Source organism: Lycium barbarum, chromosome 3 (genome assembly GCF_019175385.1).
Source record: "Lycium barbarum isolate Lr01 chromosome 3, ASM1917538v2, whole genome shotgun sequence".
NCBI classification, from domain to species: domain Eukaryota; kingdom Viridiplantae; phylum Streptophyta; class Magnoliopsida; order Solanales; family Solanaceae; genus Lycium; species Lycium barbarum.
Genome location: NC_083339.1, coordinates 122,132,444 through 122,146,004, shown reverse-complemented (window position 1 = coordinate 122,146,004; position 13,561 = coordinate 122,132,444).

The following is a 13,561-nucleotide window of genomic DNA, read 5'->3' as shown; positions in this document are numbered from 1 at the left end:
AAATCCAGATGCTCCAATCACTGCCTTTAGGTAAGGGTGATTATTAGATCTAGCTACTCATATCTAGCTGCTTCAACCTCAGCTCAATCATATTGAATTACCTTGTGACCTAGACGGTGTCGGTTGTCTTCAAGGCAGAATAAGGCAGAGTTGAAACTCTGCCCGAATCATGCAAAATTTTGCCTTGCGATTTTTTTTTTTAATTTATGACTGATCGGGGGTTTGTACCCGAAACCAGGGGGTTCGAACTCGAAATCAAGGGGTTCTAACGAAGGGAAAAAAATTAAAGACCACCAATTTAATGGGCAAAAATGAATGATGATCACCCCAAAATAAGGGCATTCCTGCAAATTGCCCTTAGCCTCCAACCCAAGAATGACCCCACCATATTCATACGGCGGACATCTCATCAATTTGAACTATTTGTCACCCTAACCAAATTAAAGATTTTTTTTCCTGTTCTGGTTAAAGTGACAAATAATACAAATTGCAAGGTAAGGTGTGATGGTGAATATAATATGATTAAGCAGAGGCGAATTCAAGATTTCAAAAGGATGAGTTATCGTTAGCTATGTGTTTTTTTTTTAATTTCTTTTGCCTTTGGTTCATTGCAGCACAACGTCTATGGTGTTTTTTCATTTCTTTTGTCATTTGGGACTTGGGTAATTAGAAATAAAGGAAAAAAAAAACTCATTGGATGTAATATAAAAAGAAATACGTTTTTTTACTTTTGAGTAATTAGAATTATAGAAGAAAAAGGATTTAAATTAATATAAAAAAGAAAAGTTAAAAGGCTACTTTAGAAAATAAAAGCATAAAAACGTGCAGGATCTTGAGTTTGATCCCGAGATCTTGAGGAAATAAACACAACCCCTAACCAATGCTCCACTTAGCCTGGTTTAACAATGTGTTCCTTTAACTAATATTAGATATATTTTCAGAATTATACACATAATATATCGAGTTTAATCGAGTGACCCAAATTTTACACATAAATTCGCCTGTGTGATTAAGGATCCAAACAGAAGCCGCACCCCTCAAATATGGGGTTCTTCCAAATCCAAATCCTTCGGTGCCGTTTGCTTTAGGACGAAGCAATAAATAAAGGGCAATTTGCACGATTGGCCTTCGTTGGGGGTGGTCTTTAATTTTTGGCCCTCAAATTGTTGGTCTTTAATTTTTATCCTTCGCTTAAAATATCCCGAGGTTCTGGGTTCGAATCCCGGCTTAGTCATAAAAATAAAAAATAAAAATCGTAAGGCAAGGCTTTGCAAAAAGTCTGTCTTATGCAGCAGGCTTTGCAAAAAGTTTGTCTTATGCAACATACTTTGCATTAAGGCATAACTAAAAGTCTGTCGGAGACGGCAAACATTGCCTTATAAGGCAAACTTTTAATCATGCCTTAAGGAAAAGTCTATCTTATGTGGCAACTTTATTATTCAGTTTATAACAAGTGTATAATCAAGGTAGAATATATTTATTGATTATACTCAAATTATCTAGTAATTACATTGACAAATATTTGTAAAAAAGGTTAAAAATTGGAGTTATTTTTTGTTGTGAATTTATTCGATTGTTGTGCATATAGTGTAATAACTCCTAACATGCAAAATCTATTTTTTTTAATTACTTACATAAACTCTATGACAAGTCAATAATATTTACTCAACAAATTTTTTCTGTCACGACCCAATTTCACAGGTCGTGCAGGCACCTACCTTTTCCACCCCAATTTCACAGGTCGTGCAGGCACCTACCTTTCCCACCTCGGTAGGCGAACCCTTAACTCAACATTCACAAGTAATAGAAAATCGTGGAAGGAGTAAAATAACATAAGTCTCATAATGTGATATAATATAAATAAGTGCGGAAGTAAAGGAAATCCACCCTAGTATCTGGTTTGTTCATACAAGAGCATCTAAATCCAACTACTAAAAGTCTGAATAATAATACATAAGTAGTCCCAAATCATGTCTCAGAATAGAAAACAATACATAAGTAATAGAAGAGTCTTTAAGGCCAGCGGACGCCATGCTTACCCTGAAAACTCGAGTGGAAGCTAAAAAGTCGATCAGCCACCAGTCAGAGAAGTAGATCCGACCTGGTACTCTGCATTCATAAAAGAATGCAGCAAGTGCAGGTTAGCACAAACAACAGTACTGGTAGGCATCATCGGCCGACTAAAAATAGTTAACACAATTCAAAAAATAAGGCAGATACGCAAATAAACCAACTAAGCATGAGACAATATAATCGTAACCGAGTATCCGTCATCACCTATGTAAGCATCTAAACCCCAATATAATAAGTCTGAGTACATCCGATTCGAACCAATCACCACGATATAATCATCATAATCTAATCATCACAACACAATTACCACAATCCAGTCATCACAACATCTCACTCAAGTCATAATGCAATGTAGTGCATAATGGTATGAATGCGACGCCATGCCATACAAATGAGGTGTACACATGTACTCCGGACGGAAATATCGACGTCTTGGTACCACAACTCAGCGTGACTTGCAAAGTCTAAGTGCCACCCGTCCCGGATCTTTGCCCAATAGACAGACGGAACCCTAGCTAATTGCTCACAGGGGGAGTCTTACCGGCACCACCCTGTGGGACCCGCAGAGTCCATGCACTAACAACGATTCTGGGATAACGTCGGAGTCGGCCATGCAACAACGATGCCCGGATATAACCATTGGACATCGGCCTCCTCACAATCACTCAAAAGAGTATGTCAAATATCAGTTTCACAAATCAACGATTCCGGAATTGAACCTCGGACATCGGCCTCCTCACAATCACTCAAGTAAAAGAGATTATAATTTATCAAATGTTATACCCTATTTTAACCTAAGTCAAAATAGTTTATAACATTCCGGTAATTCCGGTGTTATTTAAAGTTAGGGAGTCGCCACCTAATTATTTATGGTGAATTAGGACACCTAAAGTTCATTAAAGTTACTTTTTAAAGTTAACTCCGTGTAAGGTCTACGAAACTTAAGATTCTAGGTAAGGGTTCAACTAATCTAGAGGGAAGGTATTAGGCATCCTCTAAGATTCCATTAATAATGGTTAACCGACCGGACTTAAGTGAATTAATTAGGCTAAGAGTGTAGATGTAATATTTTATTTAAGAAAATATTCTTATAAGTATTACTAAGGTTTTAGAGGAAAATATAATAATGTTATTAAGAATAAGACTTGTAGAAAATATAATAGCCTTCATATAAATAATAGCTTTTAGGAAGAGATTTAGCAAATTTGAATTTTAGATAAAATTGCATTATATGAATAATGGCGATGTAGGAAAATCTAGACTTATTTTATAAATAGGATGCAAAAGGGGGTGAGACCTTAACTAATTTTGTTTAAGAGTACAGACAAGATGGAATTTTCCCTTCTTCTTTATTATGTTTGTAAACTATGCCTAGCTGAAATGTACGTGACTGATTTAAAGTTGGAGAGTTATTTATAAAATATACTTGAATTTGTATTTGTATATCAGTAATACTTTGAGATTTTCGATATAGTAGGAATGAAAATATAATTCAAAATATGTGTTCGTGGCCTTACGCCTTTGAAAATCGATTGTTTTAATATAGATAGATATTAGAGGTACTATAAATAATTTAATACGACGGAAGAAAATGAAACTATGGGATTAATTATCTGTTTTCCTTAAATTAGCTATTCATTGTCAAAACTAAACTCCACTAATTTCGCTAAGGTTCAATCTAAATTAAGAAATAAAAGTGTTAGTCATGCAATACAAATAAAAATACACAACAAAAAATGAAATAGAAGGAAAGAGGAGCAAATGGACCAGTCCATTTTTAGGACTACTGCTGCAGTCTGTTTGCTATTGGGCTTTGGCCTAGAAAGTCTTTTTATTTTATTTTTTGTTGCTGCAGGCTGTTGCTAATGGGACTGACTCGAGAAGACGATTTCGTTGGGCTTTGGCCCAACACTTTTGTGGGAGATGACGAGTCCCCTCGGACTCATATGCGATGGTCATACATAAAAACGAAAGAAAAGGATTAGCATATAACCCATAAATAAAGCTAAACAAATATAATGCAAATTCAAAACAGGCCAATAGCTTTTAACTAAAACAGGAGACTGCCCGTGATTAATATATTAATGACTTCTAAACAAGCAATAAGAAAAGAGGTTAGACAAACATAGTTGGCCCATATCAGATATTACATAATGCACATGAAGAAATATTTAGAGGACCGATATACCAAAACTATACCTGATATACCAACCTTTATATATCGGGAATATATAAGGGTTGTATACATCTGGTATACCTAGATATGCGCTCCATATATAGCAGCCGAGACATAAATCAAAGCTTAATTTTAGAAGATGCTATACTATACTCTATTTTGAACTTTAATACCCCTGTTTTCATGCCAGGACGTGCAATATACTGGGAGACCACTTTGACAAAGAAATGCATACCGGTTGAGCTAAGAAGAATGCACTATCTCACGCTATTATGCTTCTAACATGGCATGTATTGATGTTTCACATATTAGACAGTGTCATTATGGGCAGTTTTGAGCAAGAAATTTAGCACAACAAATAAATAAGCAGGTGGCATGGTTATCACTTTGAAGTGCAGGTCTTGTCCACGTTTCGGAAATTTTAGAGGATACAAGAGCAGCCATGCTTTTATAAAGGAAAGACACATCAAGACATGGTTTACTAGTTCACTATCAATGCTAGTTAGAGTTGTTTTCATGGCATATTTTGCAATAGTTAAAATTAGGCAAGTTCACATTGGTTAATAGCCAAAATTGGTCAGGGTGACTCAACAGCTATCTATGCTTCTGAATTAAGCAGATTTGTATTGGCACTGGTCCGTATAAACCGAGGCAAACATTCATGACTTAGACCTTTACTACTGACATGAGATTCTATTAACAGCTAGTCACATTTAATCTAAACAACAATAGTAGTGCAAGCTCAAAATCAGACCAGAGGTTCATATGGCATCAGTCATATCCAGACTTAAAGCAGACAACTATATCAGTGTAAGCTACTCAACATTTCACCAAGCGAGATGCGGGGAAACAACGAGATAGGGAAACACCAGGCCAATGTTAATGCAAAGCTTAACGCATAATATCATAAGGTTGTCACAAAATCAAGTTTTAAACTACTGAAACTCCACAGATTCAACCATTTATCTAGTCTTCAAACACACATATGTACTTTAGGATTTGCAAAGTACCAAAACACTTTTAGAAGCATGTTTCATAGCTGTGGAAGCCTAATATAGTACCTAACAACATGGACTTAACTCAGTCCAGGACTTTGACCTAAAATCAAAGTTAGGTGAAGGAATGTTATTAAGAAAGTTTCGAAACAGATTTGGAAAAATCATATTAGCAGCAACTATGTTATCGACCACTTAAGCTTGAGATAATCATGTTGTTAACCCTATTCTTAAAACCTTAAACAATGCACATAAGGACCTTAAGGCTGCCTACATTGCGACATTAGTAAAAAGAAGAAAACTCAGCCTTAGTCAGTCTTTAAAGGTTAGTAGACTCCAAATTCTGATATTAATAATCTGAACAGTACAATAATCCTTGAGGATCATTTTGGTGAGAGTAGGCTTAACTAGATTTCTAATATGTAATGAATATATAATTTTATCCCTATTTAGAATGGTAAAGGTTAGTATTATAGATTCGTTACAACTCCCTAAAATAGATTTCTCATCAGATGAAAGTGGAAGGGAAGACCAAACCCGTCTTAATATTTACTAGTACGACATCGACATACTTCACATTCAAATACAATATTCAGCTAAAGATTTAGTTGACAATTAAGCGGTAAAACAACTATGAACCGACTATCTTGTTTTATTCAAATTATCATCTTTCATTTCGGACAGAGTTCAAAAGACAATGCTAAACTCTAACATCCAGTTTCAGCCCAAACATTTCAAATTCGAAAAACAGAGATTAATTGCAGCAAAAGTGCATTGTACTTGACATAGGCATTCATATTCACAGAATTATGTTAAGTACAGGAAAGCAACAAAACTGCAAACAATACATTTTATACTACGCGGGAACTCGTCTTAACAGTAACGAACAAAGAAAAATAGAAACAGGGATAATGATTTTACCTGTTGTGGATGCAGTGAAGTGGGACGTCAAAGCCTTGAATCTACGTTTCGAACACGACGTACTCAAAACTCGAAAAATCTTTCGAATCGAAATCCCGATAGTACAGAATACTCTTTTAAAAGAAGTTTGGTTTTATTTTTTTTCAAATAATCTCGAAACGCAAATAATGACTAAACCCGACACCGAATGGAATTTGGGCAAACCCAAGATTAAAGTAGTAGTAGAAAATAAAAGTATTGAATGTGGTCAAAATCTCCCTCCTTTCGGCTGAACTTAGAGATGCCTTTATAGTAAAATATGACTAGGGTTTTTCTCTCGGGTACAAGAAAATTGGGCGGGACCTTTTCTGGTCTGGGTTTTCAAAACAAATCAACAATCGGTCCGTTGAAATCTGAGAAAACCACGAGATTTGATTCGATGTTACCGCAAATGGATCGATTCTTTTCTGTTTTTTTGTGAATTCGTTGTATTTTGAAGCGAGAAGGGGAAACCTCTCTTTGTCAACGACAAAAAATTTCGGGTAAAGCAACGTAATGTCGTTTTCTTGTGTGGAAATGGTGTGGACAGGTCTGTGATGTTAAAAAGGGGCTGAGGTTTGGTCGAAAATAGAAGAGGGAGGAGAGAGAGAGAGAGAGAGAGAGAGAGAGCAGGGAGACAAGAGAGAAAGGGGGAAAAGGAGGGAGGCGGCTGTGTTCGTTTAGGTTAGGTTTTAGGGATAAAATATTGGGCCGGTCGGGTCGGGTATTTCGGATGGGCTGGACTGGGTGGAACAGTGGGCTGGTCGGGGTTGTTGGACCGAAAGTTTAGGGGTAATAGGCTGGTCATTTAGTGAATTAACGGGTAGTTTTTAGGTTGGGCTGGCCGAATTGAAATGGTAGTGGGATGAAGAATATTATGTTTGTATTTTGGGCCATTAATTTGGCTGAAATTGTTGATCCTTCCTCCTTTATTTAAATTATTTTTTGGGCTTCTAATTTAATAACTAGTACAATGTATATTATGATAATTAATGATCAATATATAAAAAATAAAGGACTTGATAAAGTATAATTAATTTAACGAGTACAAAATCTGAAAATAAAATGATGACGAACCATTTTAAAATTTTGTGATAAAGTAATGCTAGTAACGTTGATAGTAAAAATTAATAATAGTGAAAATAAAGTGTTTAGCTCGTCAATAAATTTAGAAGTCCGAGGAAATAAATTGAAATAAAGGAGGGACAAAATTGGGTGTTAACATCAAATTCATATAAACAACGATTCTGGAATGGATCTTCGGACATCGGCCTTTTCACAAACACTCAAGTAAAAGAGTTTATCAAATATCAGTTTCGCTCAATCAACGATACCGGATCATCACTGGATACCGGCCATGCATGATAAATATGAGAAATGCGTGCAATGCATATGTCAATCATTAACAATCAAGCTCAAGATCAAAAGTACCTCAACGGGATACGCCAACAATGCATCACATCACAATACCAACAATAGGTATGCCAACATGTATCAAATCAAGTACCAACAGTGGGTACGCCAACAATATATCAATAATTTCAAGTACCAACAGTGGGTATGCCAACAATATATCAATAATCTCAAGTACCAACACTGGGTACGCCACCAATATATCCAAGTACAAATACCAACAATGGGTATGTCAATCTTATCCGAAACAGGACAACAAGTAGAACTCGATATCTATCAACTACACATGGCATCAAGCCAACACAATTGAACAATCAAACATATATAACGGGGTGGCTAGTCCCAACACACATCAGGGACCAACCTAAGGCAATATCCATCCCAATTTCACACCCAAAGGTTGACATGTTGTCTTCGACATTATAATCTAAATATGTGATTCGCTATACGAAGTCTCACCAAAGGTAAACCATAACCTACCTGGACTGCCAAACTGCAACACCAACAAGTTATTCTTTTGCCTTGCCCTTCCTCTGAAGCTTAGAACCAAAGTGGTCTAAGCATAATCGAATTCTATATTAGAAATCATGAAGAATGATACTAAGATTGCTATGATATCAACTAGGTCCATTTTAACCCTAGAAATTGGGGAAATGGGCCCACAAGGGCAAAACGGGAAATTCGCCGGTAAAATACCAAATTGAATCCTAGGTAATCATAACCTAACCATTAAATTTTGATTTAACTCAAGAATTGTCCCAAATCTGATTTCAAGTAAAAACCCCCAAATTGGGTATGAACTTTAATTCTCCTAATCCGAAATTCAACGTTAAAAGTGGAATATATGAGGTTAATAAGCTTATATTCATCACATTTTAACATCAACATCATCAATTTATCAATTATAATCCTAGGGAAAAATCTCTCAAAACCCTCATTCAAATTCCATTTCTAAGGGATTGGAAAGAGAAGGGGAAATTCTAAGATGATAGTGATTAAAGAGGAGTAAAGGATTAGACAAGGTTTTACCTCCAAGAACAGCATTCGCAAGCTCCAATATCGAGATATTAAATAATGAGAGTCTAAGACTCATTTAATGGATTTAACTGCTCGTACCCGCTACAGCGGTACTGTGACCACCCCAGCGGCGCCGCCCTAGCGGCAACCTAATCGTTTCAGCGGTGAAGCCAAAATGGCTAGGACCGCTTCAGTGGCAGGGCTACCGCCCCAGCGGTGCCGCTGCTGCGGGAACCAGAGCGGGCACCAGACACCAGAACTTGGCCAAGCTTTTTTGTTTCGATCCGATTTTTTGACTAACTTCCGAGGCCATCTGCTCACATACCAGATACCTAGTCCCACATAAAAACACGCTACGAACGCGCTTGTGGCCTCAGAATTTCCGACGGAGGTCTCGTTGACCGAGTCAACCATTAATCCCTTAATTCCTAATTCCCATACAATGTCCCAAAATGCATCCGAATGCATTGGGAACGGGACCAAACGTACATACAAGTTCTAAACGACTGTCCGAACCTCTCGGAATTGATGGAATTCCGAAAAAGGTTCGTTAGCCTAAAAGTCAACTTTGGATCAATCACTATCACTTTAAAGCTTATATTTTCACCAAAATTGCCCGACTCTGGACTAGATGCCTCGGGAAGCGCATCAACGGTTCCCTCAGGTCAAAAGAAAGCTAATTAGTGCTCGGGAATAGGCGAAAACGCCGAAAGGACTATAACGACCAAACGGGTCATTACATTTTCTTACACCAAAAATGTTTCTATTTTTTTCACCGTGCAAAATATTTTCTCGTTTATCCTATAGAACTTGACAATATTAACATGATAAAAGTTTTTTCACCATATAAAAGATATGGTACAATATGATATGAGCAATTCATAAAAATATTCAAATCAGGGGGTCTACAACTTAAATGACCCCAAAAGTAGGATTTTGATCCAAAATAATCAAAAAAATAAATAAAAAGTTACAAAAGTACATTTTGCGCATAAAATTAGTGTGCAATAGGTTTTAAATGTGACGGTTACAATTAAGTCCTACTACGCATTACTTTTATGCGCAAAAGGGGTTAGTTTTATTTTCCCCACACTTTGTGTAATTTGAAAGTTTTGAAATTTACGTTTGTTTTTCATACTTTGACTAAAGATTAGTCATGTTTCAAAACTCTGGAATATCAGTATTTTATATAAAACCTAATATCTTTTTCTATGAACAATAAGGTAGGCTCAATACAACAAGTATACCTAAACATTTGGTCCATCGTTTTAGGGGTTGTAAAGTCCCCCGAAGTAAGTTTTGTTTGGAAACTTGTTATCGTTAGATTTAAGCGTTTTTTTTTATAAGGTTTTGATCTAACCATTTTATTTTTAGTCAATGCATTACTCTATTTCGAATATATCAAGATTTTTTTCATAATTAATTTAGGAGGTCGCACTAGTTATTAATGTACAATAATAAAGACTAAAATAACTTATTATCATTAAGAAAATAATACCAAAAAAATATAATATTAACATAAAATTTTCAAATTATTTACATATACACAATCTCTAATGAGTCCCACATATGGGAGCCTTTAGAGTAACCTTAAGTCCCATATGTGGGAGCCTTTAGATTAACCTTAGGCCTAAGGCGATCTCCACCACCCTCACCATCATCTCCACCCCCTTCTTCCTCTTAATAATAGGATGCTTTATGTCATGATCATCCTTCCTTCCCTTTCTTGCTCCCTTGAGCATAATATGCTTCTTCTGGGGCATGAGTGCGCTATGTACAGTCGGAATCTTATCAGTATCAGGAGACGGGTCTACAGGCGCAGAAGGATGAATCTGAAATAACATATAAATAAATAGTATTAATTTTAATTTAGATTTAATTAATGCATTGTCTTTTGGTAAAAAATCAAACTTGTGTGTCGGCGGGCTCCTTAGAGGGTTCCTGAGTTGGCTCCTCAGCAGTCTCCCGAGCTGGCCCCGGAGCCGGAATTGTAGATAGTTCCAGAGATGGAGCTGGATCCTAAGAAATGAAAAATTATATATTAATCAGTATAAGTATTTTAATTTGTTAAAATAATTATTTTAAACACTTACATCTTGGCTGTGAAACATGCCGAAGTCCATGAATGTGTAGTCGTGCTCCAACTCCCTGCCACCTTGTAGATCACGAACTGGCCGCTCACCTTGTGGATGACAAACTGGTGGCTGCGCAGACATTGATACCTCCACTGATCGCCAGTCTATGTGATCTGAATATAGCTCGGCCGGTGTATATAGAGATGTTGAGGGTCGGTAAGAAGTTGACGAGAGCTCTGAAGTCGACGGATGCTGCTGGGCTGGAGCAGGAACTGTAGAATGCTCGTCAGGCTTATCTACTAGACGGAGGCCTCCACCGCCACCACCCCCTCTGGCCCCACCCCCTCTGTTACCAGCCCCTCTATCCCTACACTATCGGCCACCAGTCCCTCTGGCCCCACCCCTCTGACACCCCCTTCTGCCACCACCACCTCTATCACCACCGCCTCTACAAGCACGACCACAATCACGACCAATCGCTTCCTGATACGGGATCTCTGGAACATGCTCGTGGATATATCTGAGCTATCGTGATTGTCACATACCACTATCGGCTAGTTCAACGATCCGAGCTGCAAATCCTGTTGTCTCGGGCGAATTCATATGGTCCATACGCACCCAGCGCATCGTCTGTATAGTCAGTAGCTGCATTTTTTTTGCAAATATTAATGATTGAATAAATTGGTAACGTAAGTGCTGCATATCCTCAGCCATTTGGATGATGCCCCTGGGGTTGCCAATCAAGCTGCGTGTGATCTGCCGGTACCACTCCATGTACTCTAGGATCGGAGTCGTATGTCCGACTACCGCGAGCGTCCCCATCCTATGATCCCAAAGCTGGATCTGCTTTTGCATAAAGGCCAGGTATGCAGGAGTGACGCCGCACGCTCGTCCCGCGTATAGTGGTCGTGGTCCCAAAGAAATGACTCAGGTATATCCTTTGCATGCTCGAACTGTCGTAAGACGCGGTGGGGCGCGTGATCCTCAATGATATCCATGTGTATCAACGGACACCGCAATCTCCACATGGACTCACCAGCTCAATAAAATGCCGGCAACTAATCCAAAATCTGATCATACGACCTCCATATAAAAAACTGTAAAAAAAAATAAAATGAAATAGTAAACAATAAAGACAAAAAAAGTAAAAAAAATGAGATAATAACTTACCATGTCCGCCGTCATATGATCTAGCTGATCCCTGAACGGAAGAAGTCTGTGGTGAATATCCGTGTCTCGAATTACGCCTCCCGTCCATCTCGGCGTATAGGTCATGCCTTCAACAATGAAGGCAGGCTGAGGGTGCGCAACTACGGGCTGAAAAGGCCTCATCCTAGACCACACCGATATCTGAAAGGGTCATTAAAAAAATGTTTTATTAGTCATCGTTTCAAAAAGCTATATTTAGAATAAAATGACACACTTAAATATATTACTTGGAGGAGCGCATGAAGTCCAGAGACATCTCTCTTATGGCCCGTAGACACTCGACATAATGATCGATATAGGTAAGTTAGCCAAAACTGCAGCGGCCCAACTATAATATCCCAACTCGCCCAGATCCTCCAGAAATAGCAAATATTTTAAGCTCACAAGCGAACTCGATGTGTTCGTGAACAAGGTGCCCCCGAATATGATGAGTAAGTACAAACGGGCACGACGATCAACATCCACCTGAGGTGTGCCGTTTGTAATAGGATGCTCGATATCTAAGAGGTGCAAGTGAGTACAGAGAGCAGCCATCCACATCCGAGTCTGTCACAAGATATCACCCTCCTAAGGCACATAATTAGTGAACCTAGTCCACTCATCCCGATACAACGACGGCGGTTGAGGCTCCTCAATGTATAACAGGTGTCCATCTACTTGTAGTCCACACATGACCTCCACTTCCTGAAACATGATAGTGGTCTCACCAGTGCGGAGATGAAACGTGTGTGTCTCCAGTCGCCTTCGCTCAATCATGGCCGTCACAAGAGCCCTATCATGTTGTACCGAGCCAGTAGTGACCCAATGGTAGATTCCGCCCCGATAAAGTATATCTAAGACGCGAGGATGTGGGGGCCGAGCCCTTAAAAGATCCCACACATGTTCCACCTTACGGGGACGGAACAACGTACTGGATTCTATCACCTCATCCCATTATATAGTCAAACCTCTCTATAATGGCAGCGTTTGTTCGAAAATTTCATGGCTGCTGTAGTGAGGTGCTGTTATGTATGTATACTACATTTGATGTTTAGATCACATTTAGCTGTTATAAACAAAAATACACAAAGAATTATTTTTAGTACTTTCTATGTTATAAACGAAAACAATATATACTTGTTAATTTTAAAATCTCAATTAATTTTCATTGCTCATTAATTACATATTGAAAATACTAATAAATTACCAATAAATTCATAACTAATTGTACCATACCGATAAAATTAAAATCTAAGGAACATATGCATTTAAAATTAATTGAGAATTTAAATATTTCGAGTTTGATGTAAGAATTCTAAATTATAGTCTCTTAGTGATAATATAACGCTGGAATTGACGAAGAATTTTGTCTAAACTTTCAGCAAAAGGAAATTTAATAGCTTTCCGTTGAACACTATCTAAGCTTAACAATTGACTCTTCTACTATGTGCATGACATGAATGATGATTACCATAAATATGGTAACATTTTATTTTTATACATAATATATTTCTTACAAAATATAAGTACACAATATCTAACACAACATTTATGTATGGCTGTTATAGAGAGGTAATTTTACAAAGAGCGTACTGCTATAATAAATGCCATTGCTATTATAGGTAGAATGCTGTTATAGAGAAGTAAATATAACATGAAAAATCGATTCCGGAGAAAATCAGGCC